Consider the following 25,801-nt stretch of genomic DNA (forward strand, 5'->3'; position numbering starts at 1 on the left):
TTCCTCTATCCTAATTTTAGGCATCTGCACTGAGCTAATCACCAGAATTCTCTCTATGCTTGTTAGGTGAGTCACCCTATTTGCCTTGGACACATACCTTATGACTGAAGAAATTATGTGGTAGAGCGTCTGTCTTCCTCAGTTGGCTCTAGAGGGAGCCCAAATGACAAAATTGGACTACACACCCAATTTTTAGAGTTGAAGTTAGGGCAGAGAAAATCCAACTGAGAGTGTCTAATGACCTGCTTTTGGACAAGCCCAAAACTGATGAAGTCTTGACTATGCTGAGCTGCTTGTTACCGTCTTTAGAAGAAGACAATTTGTGGGAGCTCACTGACAACAAAGGACTCAGCCCATATTTACTGGTGGCAGTTTACACACCAGTCCTGAAATGTGTATCACCTAGCCTACAAGATAGTATATTCCATCCCCACACTCACTGAGAAGTCATTTAGTTCAGTTGACAGCAAGACATTGGTGGTGCATGTGGAAGAACAGTGAAGTGAAGACAAAATCAAATCAGAATTGCTGCAGGGAGCATCCCCCTGCCTCCAAAAGAGAAAGTTTCATGCTGATAATATTCTCTAACTCATGTTAGAGCCTCACTGGGACATAAACATCAGGTTCTTTTCCTGTGTTTTTCATGCCAGTCCAGGGTGAGTAGGTATTGCCAACCTACTGAGCTTTACTGCTGAGCACTTCAGTAAACATAGGCTGTAGTAGCATTACACAATTGCTTTGCTGTTGAAGCATTGAGCCAAACTGTAGGAGTACTTGTCTACTCGAGGGTGACTGTAAGTCTTGTCTGCCAAGATAAGATGTTCTAGTCGACTCACTCTCATGGATTCTTTTTTTATATCAAGCAGCTTCTGTCCAGGTTGTGTAGAAGGGGGACAAAGAAAAAGAGAAGAGAGATTTTTATCTTTGTAGTAAAGCACATCCTGGGAAATGGGACACTTCTAGTCTATCATAGAATCATAGATTGTCTTAGTTGGAAAGGACCTTGATCCAGTAAATGCTAACTGTGAAATATGTGATGAAGGAATGGTTTCAGCATAATACTATAGGAAAGGATTCATGTCTGTGATTTTAAATTGAAGCCTGGATTTCAGAAATTAACTGTCAGAGCACTGTTTATTTTAAACCAAACTTCTCTCAGTAGCAGTCCTGCTGAGTAGCCTAGGTAGCTCTTGGCAGGCTACATTTTGCAGATCCCAGTCAGGGATGCCTCACGTCTCTGTGGGGCCTCTATAAGGGCTCCATAGGCCTAATCCAGGACTCCGAATTACTCACATGACCAAAGACCTGACCATTACTGAAGTGCATGCACTGTAGCAACTGACTTCTCCCATGGATCTATTCTCAGTGGGTACAGTTACTCTGCTGTGTGCAAGCCACCGAACTCCTGGAGCACACCACCTCCTTCGTGGCTTTTTGAGCCTGTTCCATCAACTCTCTGAGACAAAACCCAGGCATGTTTTGGAGGACAGCTCACTCTTCTGGAAAGCAGGTTGGACAGGCTGGCAGCAAGTTTGCCTTTACCTAGTCAAAACATTCCAACATGATTTCAGGGGAATCTGTGCTGACCACCCCCCATGTGCTTTCTGGCTACACCTAGGACATGCTGCATGTGTCCTCAGTTTCAAGGTATAAAAACATCATTCTGGCAGGCTGCATCACAGTCCCTCATCATTTCAGCACTCTGAACTAACTAATCACACAAAAATATAAGAATCATGGGTTGGGACACTGGAACCCTGAGGAAATATAGGACCAGATACTATGTAATACCAATGCAGGTCTACAGGAGGTTGATCCTGAGCAGCCTGGACACAAGCCACTGTACGCCACATGGCCTCAGGCCCAGAGGTGACCCCCTATCCCTTTTTTCATTTACTGGTGTGTGTATATATATATATGTGTTTGGTATGTTTGCAATGTGAGGAACATACAGATCATAATGCCTCTGAGCTGTCCCTCTTTATCTGAAAAATAGGGATGGCTATACTTCCTTACACTCCATATAGACGCTGTAAAGCGCCAAGATACTTAATAAGTAACACTTTACAAGTAGTAAGTATAAGAGGGTCTACACCCTTTCGGAAGGCAGATACTAGCTTGGGCCAGCACCTGCTGATGAATAGCTTGGGTTGCAAGTGGGAAGTGGCACGAATCTTGATGCCTACACAGAAGTTGTTACTTCTACCTGAATCGGACAGCTCCGTTGGCACCTGGACCAAGATCTCGACTTCAGTAGTCAGTCAGAAGAATGTTTAGTAATAGCTTTCCTTCCTGGTATTTGCTGTTCCTCTTGTGATTCCTGAAAAAAGAACTCAGGCCTGAATCTCTGTTTACAGAAACTGAAGTTTACCAACTGTTGTAAAGTCTTACCTCTTGTATTTAATTCCAATTTACTAATAAAAAATATCCTTTCTGTCAGGAAAAAGCAATTTCCCTCTATCTGTGTCTCGAAACATAAGAAAGCAAAACAGATGCTTGTTGCATTTAATAAAAAACATGCATATGTATTGAAATAACTTCTAGCTTATTTTTGTGTGATGCCAGTATTTAATTATGTTCATTTTGCATTTGTAATTAGAGGGCAGAACAGATGGTGAAGGCACAGAGTAAAGTGTCCATTTATATAACCTGCTATGTGATGCCAATAAACTCTTTTGCTTAGACCCTGCTGAATCCAGTATGAGTGTATCTATTGAATATCGGGGGTCTGGAGGAGGCCACAGAGCAGGGCTTTGCTGTAACCTGTTTTCCTGATGTGTACATGGTGAATATATTTCTCCCAGGGTTGGATTGTGTTTTCTGATTTTAAGGCCAATTTTGGTTCAGTTTGATGTGGGTGACCTTATTTCTTACTTGCTTTCCTGTACATAAAATAAATTGTTTGTGAAAATTTAATTCTGAACCTTAGTTGGGAAAAGCGTCTCTTCGTATGTTGCATTCTAACAATAACAATTCATGCACTTAATAGCATAAGTCACATAGAGAGACAGATAAAACTTACCTAGACCATTTTCAATATCACTGAAAAGTGGAAGCTCAAACAGATTAAAACTTGGGTCCTGCATTTCATTCAAAGACACATAAAATTAGCCTTGTACTTACTCATTTTGCAAATTATAAATATTTTAATTAATTAAAAATATGCCGATTTTAACCAAAGTTAGACACAAATTTTTACTAAATAAAAAATGCCATTTTCAGTCAAATGAAATATTTGCATTGACCAAAAACGAATTTGTGTATGTCTGTGAGGTGTGTGTGTGTGTAACTGAAGCTTCTTTTGTATGATGTATGATGTATGATTCTTCATTTGTCTGGCAACAGTCAGAACGATATTTGTCCTGATCTCTGAGCAGGAAATGGATGTTCTTAATCAATATGTCATGAACTTCAGCTATATAAATGGCACTGCTGAGACTGGCAGTAGAATATTAAAGCATGTCAACAAATTCAAGACAGTGTTCAGAAGAAACTATTATTTGAGGGCTTAAAAACACGCTTACAGTAAACAACTCAAGAAACTCAATCTGTTTAGTTCATGAAAAAGATCAAGAGGTGACTTGATTGTGATGTGTAAGTACTTTCACAGGGAGTACTGGCATAGGAAGTTATTAACAAGAACTGATAATGGGAAATTAAAGCCTGAAAAATTCATATTATGAGTAAGAAACGTTTCTAACACGGAGGGTAATTAAGTATTGGAAGAACCTACCAACAGAAGTGCATTGCCTCTGCCTCTTTAAGTCATCCAATCAAGAATGAACAGAGGATTTAATTTAATCCAATAGTTTCTAGCAATCTTTGATTCGTAGTGGAAGGAGAAGAAAGAATTCCCATATAGTGAATTTAAGTCTATGCTTCCTTTTCTTAATAATCTTTTGCAGATCCTCTTAAAAGAAGTCTGCCACTTTGAGTCAAGCACAAATTATTAGACTCAACTCAGGGGAGATTGACTCTACAGATGTTCTGAGTAGGTGGTCTCCTGGTGCTCTCTGACCTTTAAAACCCATGAATCAGGAATTTTTCATATATATGTATTTAGTTATAAAATATTGTTACACATAGGTACAACTGCATTGATTAATTACATATGCTTTTCGATAATAGAAAAGGACTACTAGCACAGTACAAACAGCAAATTACTAATATTTTCAGGAAAAAATTCAGTGCTCTTCACACACAGAATTAGTCATTGAAGAGATCTGTGCATAATTTGGCAATAACTAATAAGCCCAAGAATTTTGCAGTCTATTTGAGAACAATTTGCAAAGAGAAAACAAAGCAAAATTCTTCAGATAAATTATTCATTTGAATTAGTCATTTAGCTCTAGTAAGGAGTTGTAGACTTTTTGAAAATATGTGGCAAGGGGATACAGTTTTAAAGAGGTTGAAGCAAAAATACTCTGCTCTTCTAGAGCTTGTTTCATCACATGTTCTCAAGGCACTTAATCATTAATTATGCTGAATATTAATTATAACCATTTTACATTTGAATAAACTGAAGCACAGTGCCTTGCCTGTGGTCACACAGCAAGTGGGGATAAAAGTTGGGAAAAAAGTCTATCTCACTAGCCATTAAATATGCCTCCTATCATTATTCTCTTAGGCTTTGCTACCCCATTACAGTATTAAACTTAATTTCTGAGGGAGACAGGTTTTATGTGACCACACCATCTACCTGTGTGTTAGCTGTAATAAAAGTATTATAAATTATATAAGTAAATTAATATAAATGTAATAATAATGATTTAAAATACTTTTATCTTAGAAATAGATTGATTTTTTTCTTCTTGTTGACAAGGGCAAACAAAATTGAGAAGACAGAGATCTCACAGTTATTGAGGGAAGGATTTACCCTACCAGCTGTAGAGATCTTCAGTGCAGGTGTCTACATCTGAGTCTGTCACAATACACTCTCTTTAAGACCAGTGGCAAGAAATAGGCACATGTAGGGTGCAATTCCCCTCACCCTAGAATTGGTGCCTACATTTGTCAGACGTGCCCCCTCTGAGTGCCTGTTCACTGGTGCTCGGAGCAGCCCAGGGTAGTTGCTTCAGATGTAAGCAGAACCACAGAGTCCTACAAGTTGAAAAAGATCTCTAGGGGTCATCTGGTCCAACCTCCTGCTCAAAGCACCACCAACTTAGATAAGGTTGCTCAGGGCCTCATCTAGTTGATTTCTGAATAGCTACAAGGATGTCTTTGAGGATATGGCTAAAGCTAGATCCAATGAACCCCACTGTGAATTGCAACAGTCCTTGAAAGAGGTAGCTTCACAGAGATCCAAATTAGTGTTGTAACAAAGCTGAGATGACCATGTGAGCTAAACCAATTTATTGAACACAAAGAGTAGGATTCAGACAGGTAAACAGGTGCTACGTAGTATCTGTATCTGCAGAAAGGTGCAAGTCTCCCTGTCTTGCATGTACCTGTCAATCTGTGCAGATTTCTCTGATACTCTTAAGGCATCTCAAGTGGCCTGGGATGCCTATTGCTTATGCAACAGGATGGTGCCTGGACTGTATCAGCTCAAGATTCACACGCTTGTACACTGAAGTCACCAGTGCACGTGTCTATGTGTGATCTAGGTGGCTAATCTCCCATTATCGTTAATGGACATCACACTACCCAACAGAGCCTGAAAGGGTGTTTCACTCTGCCTAAGATAACTATGCATCTTTGAGCAGCTGAATAACTTCCCAGATTTATTCTGTGTTAAGTCTAATGCCAGTGCTTCAATCTGGAACTAAATCCCAGTCTTCTTGATCTCCCAGACTCTCCAAGCTGCCAGAATACATACTATTATTGTCTTTTCATGGGATATATGATCCGTGATTCTTAGGAAGCATGTTGTGAAGTAGGTCAGTAAATGTTGGTGTGATATGTTTACAACTGATTAAGGTAACAAGTATGTTAAACATTATGATCTGGTAAGGACAACTGCAAGAGGATGTGGGACTTTGGCTTCCAAGCATCTTCTAAAATTGGATGTGTTTGGATGCAGGCACAGCTCCAAAATTACTACCACTGTTACTGCAAAACTAACTAAGAATCTTGATTAAGAAGTAAAATACTTATTTTATGTGCTGTTATTTATAAACCAGGAGCAAGGGCAAAGAACATGTCTTTGTAAACATTTCTTAATGTTGCGATTTTGAAAAGATGAAGCCGGTAGTCATTCAAATCCTGGTTCCTTTTTCTTTTTTTCCTAGTTTCAGTTTTGATCCATCAATACTACCACTTTTTCCTCTAACTTTAGCTTTTGTTGGTTTTAAGGGCAAAGTAATGCCTTGTTCATAATTTGGAAACCATATCACCTAAATAATGTAATCTTTCTAGAAATGAGTTTACAAAATATTTAAGAGTCTACTTAGCTTGAACTACAGTTTATAGAGGTGTCACTGTGATTCAGCACACGCTTAACACTTCATTGTTTCAAAAAGTGTGAGAGATCAAGAGCTGCCCTTCAGCACTTCTCCAAATTGCTGATTTAAGTCCTTCTTTAGTTTAGAGAGCTCTAGTTCCTGAAGGTTCAAAGGAATACATTTTCTGGATGTGTTGACCACAAAAGATTTAATTTTAGGGTCAAATGGTGGCTCAGATGCTTCCTACAACACAGGTTTCATTCCAAACACTTTAATTCTAAACACAGAAAAAAAGGACCTTGTGAACACTCCCACCTCTTCCATGTCACTACTTCAAATTTTTATGTCTGTGCAGCAATAGATTTATTCCTGATCTATGAATTTATTTGTACCTATTGTATTTTTAAGTGCTGCCTTCTTGTCTTCATGTTTACGGGACACAGCTAACCAGACAAGCCTTACTTATTTCTACCAAGTGAATAAAATCTGCAAGTTGTTAAATTTTTAAAATGTGTGACTTATATGTTACCATACAATTCCCATTCTTTATTTCTGCTTCCAAATATCCTCTTCTCTGGGATGGTTTCCTGGCATTATTGTTGATTTCTTCATATTTATGGGACCTTGACATTTAGGGCACTCAGGAAGCTGTCCATGAACAGTTCCCATTTTGGAGTTAAACAAAATCTTAAATTTTTGCTGAAGTATGGCCCAGATATCTCCCCCTGGAAACATAGCTACTTAAGAATGGTAATTGTATGAAAGATGCTCCAACCTAGTATGTACGAAAGGAAGTAATGCAAAAGCATTTATTAAAATAAAATCAAATAAAATCCCTTGTACATCTTATTTGCTGTATTTCTTTCATATTTTTCTGCAAAATCTACTTTGATCTGTATGGTACATCTTCAAGTCATATGACACTGTGAAATACCATAACTTATGAAAAAAGCACGCATATAATTTAAATATGTAAGTAGCACAAGTATGCCACTTTTTTCCTGTATGATAATAGATTACTATAAGCTTTCAGTCATTAAGTTAAACATCTTGGAGTAGTTAAACAGGAATTTTGCCCCACAGCAAGTGTATGAGCTATGTGAATATTAAGAAGCCAGATGACATGCACAGATAGCGACAGAAACCTGGATGGATCAATAAGCCCTATCAGCTCTGTTTTTTAAAGTACAAAAATTTAAAGAAGACGAAGAAGGTAAAAAAGAGTTATTTTAGGTATAAGGAAATGATGATTCTCATGAGAAATCTGATCCAGTACTTGTAATGTCTTTTGTCTATTATTAAGTCACATCAATAATACTGTCTGATAATATTTTCCTTAAAGTAAGTACAACCCAAGTGCTATTAGTGTGATCATGTTTCCAACAGCAACACAATAAAAGGAAAAGATGCTTTACAGCTTGTTTAACCCTCTTAATAACATTTAAGTGATGATATATGTATTATGACAAGGTAAAATGATTGCTAAAAATAACATGACGAAAATATATCTATGAGATTTTTTCTCTTATTTTTTAAAAAGTCAATCAGAAATATAAGGATATTTAACATCTTCAGGCTTGTTCCTGTTATTTAAAGAAAAATCAATGGGAAATATAAGGAGCTTTAGTGCTTTTGAAAGAACATGGTGTGATCTGGAAGTTGTTTCTAGCCTCACAAATTCACTTGACACATTTTCCATGATAATTTCATCTCAGATATTCCACCTGCAGTTATCCAGGAGAAATGTTTGTGGCAAACATTATTTTTTAGTAAATCCAGTAAAAATTTGGAGACTGAGAATTTTGAATTTAAACCAAATATAAGCATTAGACACCTGATTAGATCAATTATATTTAGCTAATCAGCTAACAGAAATGATACTACACCTATGTATTCAGGGCAAAACAGTTTACTCCTTAACCCTACGGATTTGTGCAATGCCAAAATGTTCACAGTGTGCACCTATGTTTTTTGTAGGGTGCAGGCCTAAGATACTTCATATTTTGAAATTCCAATTTCTGATACAATTAGGTGTTTCAAACCATTTCACTGTTAATAAAGAGTCATCAAAATTACTTGCCAAAACTTTGGTTTAAGAAAAGAAATATGTGAGAAATAGTTACCGTTACACAAGTTTGAACCAATTTTCAAATCTCCTTAGCGGCTTACAGGACTATGAAATAACATAATCTGGAACTTGAGCAATGAAAAAATATGATTTTTTTGAAAAGTAATCCTTTTGGTGGAAGGGTGCATGCACCCTGTGAAAACTGTGTGCCTCACTAGTTGGCGTTTTGAGTATGGCTTTACAGCTCTGTCAGGCTATTCTAGTAGGTCACCGAGGCAACTGGGCAGAATTGAGGCATGCAATATTGGTCATCAGAGCATTTCTAAAATAATACTCAAAGACTCTAACTTTCTAGCAATCCTCCACTTTACATAAAGTGCTCCTTGATGGAAAACAAACAAACCAGAAACATTTGTTAGTGTGGACATATAAATAATACACAGCAAGACAAGTTAGTATATGAACTGTTAGTTACTCCCCTGTAAGTTCACACCTGACCTTCCCCCTGGTTACTTATTTCAAAGCATATGCTTTATGTTTTTCAAGGTCCTCTTCTTCAGTCATCAAAACATCTTTGTAGTTCTTCCTTTTACTTGTCATAAATTTTAAACACCATGTTTGAAAGTTGACCTATAATCATAAGTGCCTCTATGGTTTAATACTAATTGGTAACCATTTGGAAGGTAAATCTTACCTTAGTACCTTGCTTTGTCCCCATCATCTAATTTGTGATTAATTTTGTCAGTTAATTTCTTTTCAACCGTTTGTCAGTTAATTTCTCTTCTGCATTCACCACATTACCTTTGCAAAGTCCAGCTTCCAGCTGAATTGAGCTGACCTTCTGGTTCCCACTCTTGTTGCAAGAAGAGATTCCCAAATGCTGCTCTCAGGACTGTGCTAGAAGAACTGGAGAATACAGAGGAAAAAAAATGAAAATCCCAGATTATTCCATGCAGTTGAAATTTATTGGCTCACAAGACTTGCTAGCAATCTAAATAAATTTTAAATAATCTCAGATATATATTTGTTCTTTTTTTGTTCCTAAAAAATATAATAATATGCATATCAAACCCCATAATCTATTGTAAGGAGTAGATCTAAGGGAATTCTGAAGACACTAGGCTTACCCTCCAAAATTAAAAAGACCAAATCCACTTAGGAGATGACTTAAAGCTATTTCCTCAGTTTTATAAACGAGTTCCTTCAATGCATTTGTCCTGTATCACAAAAATTTGCAAGTTCACGTTTTGTTATTTATTTCAGGCAGCAACAGATCATTTTTTAATTTCAGAATAGATTCCACAGATGAGGCAATTGATTTCCCTAATGTGATACTTTCTATTGTTAGTTGGAACAATAGATAAGCAACTTGGATACAACACAACAGGCTTGCTTTGTTTTATTGTCTACAGTAGAGGGCAAATATTTTTTTAGTAAATGGAAACCAATTTGGAAAAAAAAAAGCTCAAAAGGAAAAAAAAATCCCTTGGCATTAATTTGGTGAATCAATTTATGATTTGATGAGACAGCATTCACTGTAACTGCTAATATGTTCTAAAGCTGGACAAGCACACCAGCCCTATCCAGGGCCAAGCGAAGCTAGAGATGGTCCTTCAGTAAAACTGGCATGGGATTTAATCTGACTGATATTCTAAAGCTAAGATAGAAAACTGGAGACGTGGAGGACAAATGTAAGATTGATGATATAAGCTTGATACTTAAGAATAAAGTGCAGGTTAGAAAAATAGTATGTGTTTCGAGTGTATGACTGGAAGGAGAGAAAAAGAAGAGAAAGAAAATTAACAGAGACTCTCTGAAACAGTGCTAGAACACAAAAGGATTAGAAGAATAGAAGTGACTTCATTTGGCTTCAGTGGAATAAGACTTCTTCACTTGTATTGTTTCTCATTCCTCCTGTTAGTACTACTTCGTTTTTTGTTTTAGTCCTCCATTCGGTCAAGTTCCACTCTGTCTTGGCTTGTCTCTGATCAAGTCTTTGGCTACAACATGTTCTATGTTGTGTTTTTTTTCTGGGCTTTGTGGATGGCAGCTTCTGCTTTTCCCTAATCTTTCTTCATTTCTTGGGAATTGCAGTGATTCTTCCCATTCTAAAATAAATATCTAAAGTAAGTGAAATGAATATGCACTGGAAGTTCACATATTGCATGTTGGCTACAAGAAAGGAATAAGTAGGTACCTATAGCATCTAGACGTCTTGATAATGTGCATCTAAACAAATTTTTCTCAAACACAATATGCAAAAGCAAGATGTTATATCCTCTTCTCAAAATGTAGTACTTAAATACAACATAATAATGAAAATAATTCTAACAGTGATAATAATGGCATTAATAATGCTAATCATACAATAACACTTGAAAATTCTGTTCATATGCATTCAAGGATCACCTCCCTCAACCTTCTGGCAATACTTTACCTAATGCAGCCCAGGGTACCATTAACCTTCTTTGCAGCAAGGGCACTTTGCTGGCTCATGTTCAACTTGGATCAACCAGGGCCTTTCTGTCAAGATGTCTTCCAGCTGTGTTGCCTCCAGCATACATTGATGCATCAGGTTGTTCCTCCCCATTTGCAGGACTTTGCACTTCCCTTTGTTGAACTTCATGAGGTACCTGTCAGCCCCTTTATCCAGTCTGTCAAAGTCTCTCTGGATGGCAGCATAACCCTCTGTCATATCAATCATTCCTCGCAGTTTTGTGTCATCAGAAAACTTGCTGAGGTTACACTCTTCCCCATTATCCAGATCATTAATGAAGATGTTGAACAGGATAGGACTCAGTATTGTCTCTTGGGGTACATTGCTAGTTACTGGCCTCCAACTAGACTTTGTGCCACTGGTCACCAGCATCTGTGCTTGGCTGAACAGTCATTTTTTAGTCCACCACACCGTGTTCTCACTCAGTCCATACATCAACAGCTTCTTTATGAGAATCTTATGGGACACAGTGTTGAAAGCCCTACTGAAACCAAGACAGACAATATCCACTGCTCTCCCTCATCTACCAGACCAGTCATTTCATTGTAGAAGGTTGTCAGGTTGGTCAAGAATGACTTTCCCTTCATGAATGTATGCTGATTACTCCCTATCATCTTCATGTCATCCATATGCCTGGAAATAATTCCCAGGAGTACAGGTGTTCTATAACCTTCCTAGGCATCAAAGTGAGGCTGACCAGCCTGAAGTTCCATGGGTTCTCCTTCTTGCCCTTTTTGAAGATAGGAATAATACTTGCTTTTCTCCAGTCCTCAGGCACCTCTCCCAATTGCCATGATCATTCAAAGTTTATCAAGAGTGGCCTCACAATTACATCCGTCAGCTCCCTCAGCACCTCACAGTTCATCCCATCAGGTCCTATGGACTTAGGTGTGTCCAATTTGCTTACATATTCTCTAATCTGATGCTCTTCCATCAAAGTAAGTCTACATTGTTCTATGTTTTCCCCCTGGTTGTCAGTGCCCTGGGTTTTCTTGGTCAGTCTTACTACTAGAGCCTGAGGTGGGGAAAGCATTCAATACCTTTGTCACTGGGTCCTTTGCTCCATTTAGCGGTGGACTCACGTTTTCCAGAGCTTTCCTTTTGCCACCTTGTACTTACAGGAGCCTTTCCTGTTGCCTTTTACAACCCTCGCAAAATTTAACTTCAAGTGGGCTTTGGCCTTCCTAACCACATCTCTGCATGGCTGGACAGTGTGTCTGTATTCTCAGGTTGTCTGTACCCACTTCCACCTTCTGTATACTTCCTTTTTATGTTTGAGTTTGGCCAGGAGCTCCTTGTTCATCCATGCAGGCCTTCTGGCATTTTTGCATGACTTCCTAATCACTGGGATGAATTGCTCTTGAGCTTGAAGAAGGTGATCCTTGAATATTAACCAGATTTCTTGGGCCCCTCTTCCCTCCAGAGCCTTATCCCATGGGACTCTGAAGTGGCCGAAGTCTGCTCTTCTGAAGTTCAGGACTGTGAGCTTAATTTTTGCTCTGCTCCCTGCTCTCAGGATCCTGAACCGCACCATCTCATTGTCACTGCAGTCAAGGCTGCCTTTGACCTTCACATCCCCAGTGAGTCCATACTTGTTCGTGAGTATGAGGTCCAGCAGAGTACCTCTCCTTGTTGACTTCTTTGTCACTTAGGTCAGGAAGTTGTAACAGATGCCCTCCAGGAACCTACTGCATTGCTTATGCTGTACTGTGTTATTCCTCCCTCAAATATCAGGATAGTTGAATTAAGCCCACGAAGACCAGGACCTGTGAACCTGAGGCCACTGCTGTCTGTCTGTAGAGGGCCTCATCTACTTGTTCTTCCTGGTCAGGTAACCTGTAGCAGATAGATACCCACTACAACATCACCCTTACCTGTCTTCTCTTTACTCCTTATGCATAAGGTCTCAGCTGGCTCATCATCTGTCCCCAGCTAGAGCTCCATGTATTCCGGCTGTTCCCTCACATAAAGGATAACTCCCTCTCCTCATCTTCCTGGTCTGTCTTTCCCATGGAGCCTGTATCCCTCCATCTCAACCCTCCAGTCATGCGACCCATCCTACCACATCTCCATGATCCCAACAGGACCATAGCACTGCAACTATTCTATAATTCCTGTTTATGCGTCATGCTGTGTGCATTAGCGTACAGATTCATATCAGATTCACTGCAGAAAAACATGCCACTGTAATGCCTACTACCATCAGATAGCATCACAATGATGAAAACCTAGTTTCAAAAAAAGTCCAGACAAAATGGAACGTTTTAAAGAATTATGAACTGCACAAAGTGAGACAGAATGGGTAAGATTATTGTTTGTTATAGTAGTCTGTGGAAAAGAGAGCTTATGGGACACGAGACCTGAATACAACTTTTCAAAGGAAATATTATCCCCTGTTCATGACAGAGGAAATTATAAGAAAGCTTTCCAGTCCTTTATTATATGGTAGATTATTCCATCAATGACTTAAGATCAGGATTTTGGCAGTCAAAATGAAAACATAAGAGTTCAAATGCTGTGCTATTGGTATTTACATATCTACCTTAGAGTCTGCCTGGTACAAGAAGTCTTCCATGGAAATCATTTATTCCAGCTAGGCGAGTGCTCAGGGCATCACCACTGAAACAGTCATAGACAATGCAGTAGTTTAGGGGAGTGAGCATCAAAGAGCACAACTGCTTATGGGAATAAATTCGGGGTAGTCACAAAAAAGAATTCCAGTTGCAAGTCACACAGCAATAGCAGTCAAACTCCATATGACATACGTACATTTTGTGACAGTTTTATATGCTGTAAAGAACAAATGAGTTACCCTTAGTTTGGCTGAATTTTTGGTAAAGACCACTGTAAAAAGTTAGCAAACATACCATACATAGTTCCTCTCAGCTTTCTCACTCACACTTAATGCCTTTTTTATTTTCTATGGCCACGTAGATTTCCATGTCCTGTGACATATGAATGAGAGGAACAGCAACGGTATAGGGGAAACCCTGTCTTGCATGCAGTGTATGAGAATTATGCAAATATATCACTACTCTTGTGCAGAGAAGAAATAATTTGAAGTCTGTATATTTACTATTAAAAATTAGATAATAATTAGATAGTGTTATTATACAAGTATAAAATGTGCCAGCCATTAGGTTTTCTTAGTTCTATGAAGTTTTGCTTCTTTCTTCTCTCAGTTTAAAAGGTCTTGGAGGAAGAGCATGTTTAAACATATACAAATTTATCTCTCGGTCTAAGACTAAAATTCTAGCACATAAAATACAACAATCCAGAAAGACAAGATTCCTTTATATTTCTGAGAAAAAGATTAAGGATTCATGTGATGATGAGTGGTAATATTCACTGTCAATTACTTGTGTAATATATTTGTTTTATTTGTAAGCATCTCTTAAGTGTTTGGATGGGATTCAAATGACTGCATGTCAAAATCTATAACATAGATGTCTACATCTCCATTAATCACTGTGGGTCTATTTATAGTTAATGGAAAGAAATAGACATTTCTAGAATGTGATTCATCTTGTCCCAAAGTAGACAGATACATTTAGTGAAAACTGTCACCCCAGAAAGCATGTCTGCCTTATTATTGTAGAGGGAGTTCAGGATTATAAGGTCATATGTAGACATCCACAGTCAGATGTAGACACACAAAGTCAGGGGAGAGAAGATTTCCATGTTCATCCTTTGTGCAAATGACCTAAATGTCAGGTGTTATCATGTGGCTTACCCTCAGTACCTGCTGTTCCAAATTGTATGATATGCCTTGATATTAAATGGTGTGCAAATGGTGGATGAGCCAACTAGGAGAGGAGCGTTGATGGATCTTGTTCTCCCTAACGAGGAGGGTCTGGTTGAAGCACTGGAGGTTGAGGGCAGCCTTGGTTGTAGTGACCATGAGATGGTGGAGTTCAGGGTCTCATGTGGCAGGAACAGAATAGCTAGCAGAATCACAACCCTGGGCTTCAGTAGGGCCAACCTTGGCCTTTTCAAGCAATTGCTAGGGGAAATCCCATGGGACAGGGTACTAGAAGATAAGGGGGCCCAAGACAGTTGGTTAGCATTCAAGGACTGCTTCTTCTGAGCTCCAGATCAGAGCATCCCAACAGGTAGGAAGTCAAGAAAGGGTACCAGGAAACCTGCATGGTTAAACAGGGAACTGCTGGGCAAACTCAAGTGGAAGAAGAAGGTGTACAGAACATGGAAGGAGAGGCTGGTCACTTGGGAGGAATATAAGTCTGTTGTCAGAGGATGTAGGGAGGCAACTAGGAAAGCTAAGGCCTCCTTGGAATTAAACCTTGCAAGAGAGGTCAAGGACAACAGAAAGGGCTTCTTCAAATACATTGCAGGTAAAATCAATACTAGAGGCAATGTAGGCCCACTGATGAATGAGGTGGGGGCCCTGGAGAGATAGGAGAAAAAGAAGGCAGAGTTACTGAATGCCTTCTTTGCTTCTGTCTATACTGCTGGAGGCTGTCCTGAGGAGCCCCGGACCCCTGCGGCCCCAGAAGAAGTCAGGATAGAGGAGGAATCTGTCTTGGCTGATGAGGGCTGGGTCAGGGACCAATTAAGCAATCTGGACATCCATAAATCCATGGGCCCTGATGGAATGCACCCACAGGTGCTGAGGGAGCTGGCGGAAGTCATTGCTAGGCCACTCTCCATCATCTTTGCTAAGTCGTGGGCAACGGGAGAGGTGCCTGAGGACTGGAGGAAAGCAGATGTCACTCCAGTCTTCAAAAAGGGCAAGGAGGAGGACCTGGGTAACTATGGACTGGTCAGCCTCACCTCCATCCCCGGAAAGGTAATGGAACAACTTGTCCTTGGTGCTGTCTCTAGGCATATCAAGGATAAGAGGATCATTAGGGGCAGTCAACATGGCTTCACCAAGGGGAAGTCATGCTTAACCAACTTGATAGCCTTTTATGAGGACATAACCTGGTGGATAGATGATGGTAAAGCTGTGGATGTGGTCTATCTCGATTTCAGTAAAGTGTTTGACACAGTCTCCCACAGCATCCTCCCAGCTAAACTGAGGGAGTGTGGTCTGGATGATCGGGTAGAGAGATGGATTGTGAACTGGCTGAAGGGAAGAAGCCAGAGAGTGGTGGTCAATGGGACTGAGTCCAGTTGGAGGCCTGTGTCTAGCGGAGTCCCTCAAGGATCGGTACTGGGACCAGTACTATTCAATATATTCATTAATGACTTGGATGAGGGAATAGAGTGCACTGTCAGCAAGTTCGCTGATGACACAAAACTGGGAGGAGTGGCTGACACACCAGAAGGCTGTGCTGCCATTCAGAGAGACCTGGACAGGCTGGAGAGTTGGGCGGGGAGAAAATTAATGAAATATAAGAAGGGCAAGTGTAGAGTCCTGCATCTGGGCAAGAACAACCCCATGTAAGAGTATAAGTTGGGGACAGACCTGTTGGAGAGCAGCGTAGGGGAAAGAGACCTGGGGGTCCTAGTGGACAGCAGGATGACCATGAGCCAGCAATTTGCCCTTGTGGCCAAGAAAGCCAATGGCATCCTGGGGTGTATTAGAAGGGGTGTGGTTAGCAGGTCGAGAGAGGTTCTCCTCCCCTTCTACTCTGCCCTGGTGAGGCCGCATCTGGAATATTGTGTCCAGTTCTGGGCCCCTCAGTTCAAGAAGGACAGGGAACTGCTAGAGAGAGTCCAGCGCAGGGCCACGAAGATGATTAAGCGAGTGGAACATCTCCCATATGAGGAGAGGCTGAGGGAGCTGGGTCTCTTTAGCTTGGAGAAGAGGAGACTGAGGGGTGACCTCATTAATGTTTACAAATATGTAAAGGGCAAGTGTCATGAGGATGGAGCCAGGCTCTTCTCAGTGACATCCCTTGACAGGACAAGGGGCAATGGGTGCAAGCTGGAACACAGGAGATTCCACATAAATATGAGGAAAAACTTCTTTACGGTGAGGGTAACTGAACACTGGAACAGGCTGCCCAGAGAGGTTGTGGAGTCTTCTTCTCTGGAGACATTCAAAACCTGCCTGGACGCATTCCTGTGTGACATGATCTAGGTAATCCTGCTCTGGCAGGGGGATTGGACTAGATGATCTTTTGAGGTCCCTTCCAATCCCTAACATTCTGTGATTCTGTGTGATTCTGTGATTCTGTGTGCAAATTGAAAACAGGGAGCCCTAAATTATAAAAACTAGAATTGTTGAATACAAGACTACACTTCCTTTCATAGCTATGCTGTCCTTTTGCCTCATGTTGGACTGGAGCACTAGCAGGTAAGAATGCAAGCACCAGGCATGGCAGTTTGGGAATATATGTGGGTGTTTCACTACCAGACCTCCCCGGGTTTAAAACCTTATTGTTTGCCTGCAGGTTAAAGAAAACTTCTGTCTTCATCCAGTTTGTGAAACTCTCTCCTTGTTTCCTATATTTTTTTCAGAGCATTCTCATTTCCTTTATTGCACTATTCTTGAAAACTAAAACCTCAATTTTCAGATTAATTCAAATACACCATACCCTCAAAGGGTGTATCACTCCATTCAGGGTTTCAACATAAGTAGAAGTACTTGATCTCTAAGACTTTACCTAGATTGTGGGACATGGAAGCATTTCTGATCTCATGAGTCCATATGCACACACCTGTCATGTCTCAACTGAATCCTGGGTGCAGAGAGAGAATTATCCTTTTCGTTCTGGTATCAACTATTCCTGCCTTGGTTTTTTTTTCTGGAAAGATGGAAGATCATGTGTGTAAGCTACATGGGAGCCCTGATGCGATCCAGTTTAGTACCCGACTGAGACATCTGATGGACTAAATTTTTAAGATGTCCCACAACATACATTTTCTAGACTTGGTTCCACAATTAAAAGCCTGAGCAGGCTGTGGTGGGTAGTGTCATCTCAATGACGTCCCAGAATAGAACTGAACTGTTTTGTTTATTTTGAGAAATGATACACAAAACAAGCCCAGCTCATTGTCGAGGGCAAGGAGTGGAGAAGTATGCATCACTGAGTTATCACTGTGGGGAGAGCTGGCTAGGCAGAGCTCAGTTACTCAAATTACATTTAGCCAGGTCTAACACCTAGGGCTCCTCAGGAGGAATTGTCAACTAAGAAAAGAAAATACTGGCATGATTCTCAATTGTTTCTTATTTGTTAGTGGTCACTCTAACTCAGTGTGACAAGAGAATGACTGCAAGTAAGTGTGACTGAGTCCTGTCTGACTGAAAGGCGATACATTTGCACAACTGCATAAGAATGAATACAATTACTGAGAGCCTGCAGAATATGTATAAATTAGGGTATTGACCTATGGGACAAGCTACAAGACCAGTGCCAAATGGCCCCAGATCTTGTGTATGTTTCAGTTTGAGCCCATGTTTAAAAATAACAGGAGAGTGTACATTGGAAGCGTATCTTTTTCCATCTCCCAGAAAAGCCCTAAGGAACTGTGTATGTTTTCAAAAGTCCATTAGTTATACAGGGACTTTTTCCCACTAAATAGTACAAGAAGATCCTCTGCTGCTTATATTATTTTTTTTTTACTAAATGTGACAGTGATTTAGAGGTATGAACATTTCATGGAACTGATTCGTTAGCTCGGCTAGTAGACCTCCATTCGTGGGTTTGCAACATCAAAACATTCCTGGTTTTCCATTAATTAATGTGTAGACATTTGCAGTACATCCACATATAAGTGGCAGCAAACTTCTGAAGCTGTTACACGTCCTAGAATATTTGTGCATTTTGTCTGGTAAGCAATATTGACAAGTGCCAATGGGTGCAGTAAAAGAAATTGACAGTATAAAGCCAGTCTTTCTTCCTCACTGTCTGTGAGGATTAGAAAAACAAGACACTGAACACAAGAGAGGATTTTTTTCTTTCCTGATGTAATAACTCTATGTAAATGATGTTTCAGGTAGCCTAGTGTTATTGGCATCTTAAATGGAAAGGAGGTAATTTAAAATCTAGGTGTGAATATATTCATAGCATCTGATACAGAATGCTGTGTTTAACTTTCAAATAACTGGTAATTTTATGTAAAGGTTTTAAATTAAATGAATACATTTTAGGGCATGGTGTGGGTTTCAGGATTTCCAGCTCCCACCCCAGAAAACAACCATTAGAATCCAAGCTTCCAATTAATGGTGAGCTGCATGCAGTACACTGCTGGCTTAACAATTCTGAACAGAAAGGTTTGAAACTAGATAACAACCTGTGGGCTGTAAACAGAGTAGGCTTAAGTCTTGCTGATTTTAATGTGGTCTGATCAAGCTGACTGTAAATGAAAGACTCTGCTCTAGCTTGTCCACTAATTTGAATTGCACTCATTTTATTTTTTTCCAATACTAGCATTATTACCTAAACTTTTATAGTATCATAAATGAAGAATGAAAAATAGCCTGAAAGTTGCATGGTGGGTTTTTTCTTAAAATAAATATGCATGAAAAGAATATTCTTGGAGATGAAATGGAGACTTATGTAGAAAAAATACGCTTCTCTCTGACACATTTCCCTTATTGTTTATGAAATTTCCCACTAATTGCCTATTCAACCAACCTTTCCCTGACCCCTTTTTTTCTTTACTTTTTTTTTTTCACCACATGTGTAGGGTTACTGTGCAAATGGATTTTGTCTAATGGGAGCTCAGGAATACGCAAAGTTCGGATGGAAGAAAACTGAAAATTAAAAAAAATAACAACAATCTACTTTTAAAATACTTCAGAGCCCAGGAGGAACTGTGCTGGTAGAGTTAACTGGGTGGGGAAAGTTTTTACAGACTGCAATCATTGGTAGATTTATCCATGTTTACTCCTAGCAATAGTTACTGCATTATTATCACAAGCTCCTCAGCCACGTTGCAGATATTTCCTCAGTAGGCCCTTCCTCCTTCATGGTACAAAAAATGCTTTCACGGGGCAAGATACCACAGTACCATAAGACATTCTGTGAAGCCATGACATGGCTGATTATGTCCTTTTTACTGTCATCTAACTTTGCTGCTACTCTACCAAACCCTTAACTAGCAGGAAAATGTCAAGATGAAAGCAGTAATTGTGGGGACTGGTACCCCGCTACAGGGAGCTCTACAGCATCTGAGACATCAGGCTAAATTCGAGGTGCTGCCTCATCACTCTGTATGGCTGTTATTCCAGCATTGCCCTGGTTGCTGCTTTCATTGTCATTTCATTGTCATGAAAATACTGCCTAGAAGAGGACTTCCATGAGAGTTTTCTTGCTGGAGGAGCAGCTCCATCTGATCTCCTGGGGGTCTTGGGAGGGTAGAAATGCAAAGCAAACTGCTGGCTACAAGGAGGGGATCAGCTTGGTGAGGAACGGGGTAAATCACAGCTTCTGGCTTGAGGCTTTGTCCAGATGCAGTGCTGGAGGCAGCTTCCCATAGTCACAAATTTGGTGGGATGTAGAGGTAAAGGTCTTTGGAGGCTTGCACTGAGATTGCACAGACAAGGAGACTGCTGTGAGAGACAAGGTCAGAGGGTGTGGATCTGGCAAAAAGAATACAAATCAGGAACACATATACCTCGAAATTATTTGATTTCCCTATGAAATGCACTTGGAAGAATAAAATGAAATAGCATAAGGTAAGATGATATAAAATTAACAACAATCAAACAACTCCCTGCCCAGTCCTACTCTTCTCCACAAAACAAATACTTAAACAAAGCCAGATAGATACTCAGCATTCTCACTGAGCAGAAAATGTTTGGCATTTTGACGCCTGTTTTGATCTGGACAGGCACAGCAAGTTATGAAATAACATACGAATAACACAATATAAAAATGAAAAAAATCAATCTATAAATTAAATTTTTATTTACTCATATGACATATCAGCATTTTCTGAAAGAAAGCCAGCTTCTGATGTATTTTCCTTCCACTTAAAAAGTAAAGTTACTCCATGTCCACTGGAATTAATGCAGCCTTCTTTCCTGTGGTTTGTGTTCTTTGAGGCATCAACCATCTGATGATTACAATAATCTCCATTCCCTTCTGCGTGTTCCTTGGTTAAGAGGCAATCCCAAGAAGGCTAGTCTGGAGATAAACCTGTGATACTCAGCAGTCCTTATGTGCCTATTAAGTCACACCTGAAAGTGAAGGTACTGCTCTGGATCCATCTCTTCTGACAAGACAGTGGTGTACCTAAAAATTATAGAACGTGATTAACTTTGAGACATCTACACCTATTTTTTTTTCAGTTTAATAAAAACTGTCCAATACGCTGAGAAATTATTTAGTGAGACTGACATGTGAGATGGATAAACTGCACAGTCCCCTAAGTTTACAGGTTTGCAGAATAAAAATTCAGTTTGGGCATGGTTGAGTGTTCTTTTTATTAAATATGTATTTCTGTTGAAGTTTTTCTATCATGAGTACCTGATACTGAAAGTTTCCACTGCATGTGCTCACTGTAGGTTATTAAACATTGAGCTCTGTTGAAAATTGGACAGCTCATTGTAACCTGGCTCATAGAGCAATTGCAAAAAAAAAAGAAATGGTTTGCAAAAGCTTTTCACCAGAAACATTCAAAAAAAGTGGATATTTATTCATGGTTTATCCAGAAAACAAATGGTGAATAAATAAACAAATAAACAGACTGGACTAATTGCCTAAATTAGTCAAAGCAGATAATTAATTTGGCTAGCATAACTACAGTCCCAGATGAGTTTTTGGCCAGGATGGTAGTGCTGACATTTTTAAGCTTGCCAAGTATGCAATGGGATACAGCCATTACAGGGGCAGGACATTGGCTTTCACTCCAAGTCAAGACAGCAGGTCTATTTGCAAGCTGGTCCAAACATGCGAGGTGCTGCTTCACGCCTGGCCCAGGGAAAGTCTAAGGCTGCCCCATTGCCTTGTGACCACTTCCTGCTGCATCCTGAGCTCTCTTTGGAGACCTCCTGTGCAATCCTAACCGAGCCTGACCTCATTTAACTTGTGAGAGCTGACGAAGGATTGTAAAATCACTCGATGTGGCATAGTTTCAGCTTAAAGGAATTTACATAAATCCTGATGGAAGAAAGAATGCTTGTTGTCTATTCGGTAAATAAGAAACCAGGAATCCTGTGTTGGAGATATTTCGCTGAATGTCTACCAACTTTCTGCAGTATTTGCAGAATATCTCAAAGCTTGGAATATCCACCTCACCTTGTTCTGACATTTCATTGTTTATTTTTTCTGTGTTTTAGAATGAAAATCAATCCCAAGAAATGGGAATAATAAAAACATAATAATTCCTTTCCAGAGCATTACTTTGCATTTTGTTATGCACTGCTTACATTATTCACTGCATTGTTTAGTACACTATATTAGTGACATCTCAAAAGGTAACAGTGAAATAAGTAAAACAGCCTATTAACTTAAGAGTGTTTTCAAAATATTTATGGGCCACTAGTTGGTCATACCTAAAACATTCTTAGCTAATAACAGTTTAGCTAATATCATTAGATATTTTGTAAATATTTGTTGAAGATATTGAATATTTATATTAATGCCTATCAAAAGATGACTGTAATAATTTTCAAAACTTTTTTTTAAAACTGATTTGTAAGGTAGTATGACATGGTGATGTGTTCATATTTTTCAGTTGTCTTGAATTCACAGAGTATGCCATATTTATCTATTGGGAGAGAGATGATCCATAATTTCAAAGAAAAATTCTTAAATGTTAAAAAAAAATATGAATAGTATTGGGATTACATGTCATGCAATTACAGCCAATAAATGACAAGAATTTGTAGAAAGAAGTGATACAGGTTTGTCTACTTTATATTCTTGGACTACTATTCCTAAACCAACACTATTAGAACTTGAAATAATGAAGGTAATTAACTTTTGGTGTTATTAACTGACAGAATTTACTATATTTCCAGGTTTCAGAGCAAGTATTAACTTTTCAGGAATCAAGCAACAAGCAGTGATTCAAGGTGTCCTAAACTTCTACTACAGACTTTCACTACTTATTAGGCTAAACCTTTAATTGTGAATATATCCATACCACTTATGTGTATGAAGCTCTGCAGGATATCTCTATTTTTCTGGTGGCAGAAATGAAAACATCTTTTTGACCCATATTCTTTGCAGTTTATAGACTAGTCCTTTATTCCACTACCATGAAAACACCGAAATCTACAACCAGACAGGAAATTTCACACACACCTCTCTGTCTAGAGTACAGTAACCATAATGGCTTCGTTATCCTCAGATGCTATGTGCAGAGACTGGTCCTTAGAAAAAGGGATTGGGTTTGTTGCTTAGCATGTTCCAGTTGACTGTAATTTCTCAATACCTGCACATATTTCTTAAGCTTGTAGGCTTACTTTCATAGTAGATCTCCATTTGTCTACCACAGCAGGAAGTTAAACCAAGTTCCTTGTAATTGGTTCATTTCCTTAGGGTTGAATTATGGTTTCCACATTTTGAAGCACAGGGGGATGGCTAGCAGCCTTGACTTTTAGCTGTGAAGAAGGAAGTGTTATGACTGGAAAATGTTACTGTAGGAAGTGAACTTCAAAGCGCAAAGAAGGAGCAAGTGCCAAGCGCCCTTTTGACAGGCACCTTAACCACCACATAAATAGACCTCCCACTTAACTAAACTCACAATAATAATGAATTATACCATGAGAAAACTGTGCCCTCTTTAGCTGTGCAACTGCAGTATCTTTGCTTTCCAAGTATATGCTATACATATATATGCACGTATTTACACACTTAAAGACTTTGCCTCTATTTGTGGATGGCAGACATATCGCTTGCAATATAACCTAACTGGTGCACACATACCTACACAAACTGACTTTTATGAAAAATTACTTTTGGTTTTGATGGTTTTCCTTAGAAAAAAATGACAACATAGTAAGAAAGCATACATTGACATTTATTTATCCCCTTCAACACCAACAGCGTAAAATGAACAGAACTGAACAAAACTGCAGGTATTTCTGCCTTTTTTATGTATACTGCTTATTTTCTTTACTAAGTATTTAATTTCCTTTCATGTATTTAAGAGTTTAATTTGTACTTTAAATCAATAGCATTTCTGTAGTCTGTTAGGAGGTTTTGTTTGGGTTTTTTTAGATATTCTGTTTCATGATGTTGAGAAAGTTTTTCACCACAAACTGAAATTTTTTACTTTCCTTGATTTTTTAAAAATCATTATGGAAAAATGCAGTTTTGTTTATAATGTAAGTTATTTTAAAGTATTACTTCTTGTTAGTTTTAGTTTTCACTTCTGAAAAATCAAAGAAGTAAAAATTACATTCTTTTCCATTTGACAAGCGGTTAGAAAATGTGCGAAAGTGGAGAAAAATCTACTTTGACATAACATCACTATTTGAAATCTGTAGAAATTTGGTAAAATGTTGGTAAATAGTATTTTGTAAATGCAGGAAAGCAGATCTTCTGTAGTTAACAATTTACCCACAGGCATATACTTTTTTCCATTTTTTCTTTTTTTTTTTTTTAGATAGGAAAAATATGTGTTTTTTTCCTTCATTAATATTTTCATTCATTTCAGACCAGATATTCTGAAGGTGAAACTGCTACAGGAGGGGAAGAGAGATTGTTCATAAGTTCTTACATTGCTCAGAAAAGATGTACTGATGTGGTTAAAACTCTGCCATTCAAACTTCCTAACTGGGACACAGTTATTTATAGGTGAAACAAGACTTTAGGTGAATAAAAATATTTCTTGATAAGGAGAGAAATAACACATTATTGGTCTGGGTCATCTTTATGCAGTTGTAACTACATTCATGCTATGGGATGTACTTATTTTTAATCATTCATTATATTTTTTTGTGAAAAGTTTACTTCACTTAAAATGATTTGTCAGAATAGTTGTAATTACTTTTGTATGCAAATTAAACTTGACTAATATATCTGGCTGAAAAGAGCATCTTCTAAATGAACATTTATATTTTGAGAGTTACCTTCAGAACAGGTCCAGGCCCTTTTCACAAGATAAAGGAAACAGATGCCCCGTCATGCCCATGTAAGATACACACATGAGAGAGCTGAAACCTCCTTGAAATCAGGCATGAAAGGTGTTTGAACTTATGTACTTTATCTTCATACTTCTCAGCAGTCACTTTTCAGGTTAAGTTAAGTTTGATTCAGATTTTCAGCTTACATTGTCCGTTCTCTAATAGCTAAATGATTATTTTATGTTTTAGAAAAAAAGAAAAAAAACACTTCCCCATACCAGAATCCCCTCTGCCTTAGTGATTGCAATATTCTTTAAAAAGATAAGAATTTCAAGCCCCAGATCTAAATTGGATCTGTGTGACTGCTTAAACCAGTAGGCTGTAAGTCATTGAAATTTTGCAAGTCTTTGAGAGGTACACAAGATCTGAGTGTTAATGAAATGTTCTGTTAAACACAGAATACTTTTTATCATTTGTAGATCTCCCAACTAAAATTTACTATTTATATTGCTTTAGTTATGTCCTTATAGCTTTCTTCTGTGTTTCTCCGGAAGGTGTTACTTTCTCTGTTTCTCAGTCTACCACAGTTTTACCTACATTAATGAAGACAGCATAAATGGAAGATATGACTGACACGGAAAAGTTCAGGCATATGAGACTGCATAACACACTGTTATTTCTCCATCTATAAAAAAGGCTTTTGGCACAGTGGAATGTGAATAATTGCTTGTTGAATAGCACCAGAAGCAAAACACAATGCATTACATGCTTCATGTACTGCTGCTAAAGGCATGAGGAGGGGACACATATTGGCCAGTGAGAAGAGTTGTCTGGACAGCTCAAAAATAAGTTTGGAAAAACTCGTCCCACATCTCGGGTCAATAACAATATGTGTTCTACCCCACCTCACACTAGAGTCC

This window comes from Nyctibius grandis, chromosome 2, assembly GCF_013368605.1.
Source record: "Nyctibius grandis isolate bNycGra1 chromosome 2, bNycGra1.pri, whole genome shotgun sequence".
NCBI classification, from domain to species: domain Eukaryota; kingdom Metazoa; phylum Chordata; class Aves; order Nyctibiiformes; family Nyctibiidae; genus Nyctibius; species Nyctibius grandis.